Source organism: Mandrillus leucophaeus, unplaced genomic scaffold, assembly GCF_000951045.1.
Source record: "Mandrillus leucophaeus isolate KB7577 unplaced genomic scaffold, Mleu.le_1.0 Scaffold211, whole genome shotgun sequence".
In the NCBI taxonomy this organism is placed as follows: domain Eukaryota; kingdom Metazoa; phylum Chordata; class Mammalia; order Primates; family Cercopithecidae; genus Mandrillus; species Mandrillus leucophaeus.
The window spans coordinates 1-315 of record NW_012102155.1 but is presented as its reverse complement, the minus strand read 5'-3'; positions in this window follow the sequence as shown (position 1 = coordinate 315).

The window sequence follows — 315 nt, the reverse complement described above, 5'->3', positions numbered from 1 at the left end:
GAACTCATCCTTTTTTATGGCTGCATAGTATTCCATGATGTATATGTGCCACATTCTCTTAATCCAGTCTGTCACTGATGGACATTTGGGTTGATTCCAAGTCTTTACTATTGTAAATAGTGCTGTAATAAACATACTTGGGCATGTGTCTTTATAGCAGCATGACTTATAATCCCTTGGGTATATACCCAGTAATGGGATGGCTGGGTCAAATGGTACATCTAGTTCTAGATCCTTGAGGAATCGCCACATTGTTTTCCACAATGGTTGAACTAGTTTACAGTCCCACCAACAGTGTAAAAGTGTTCCTATTTC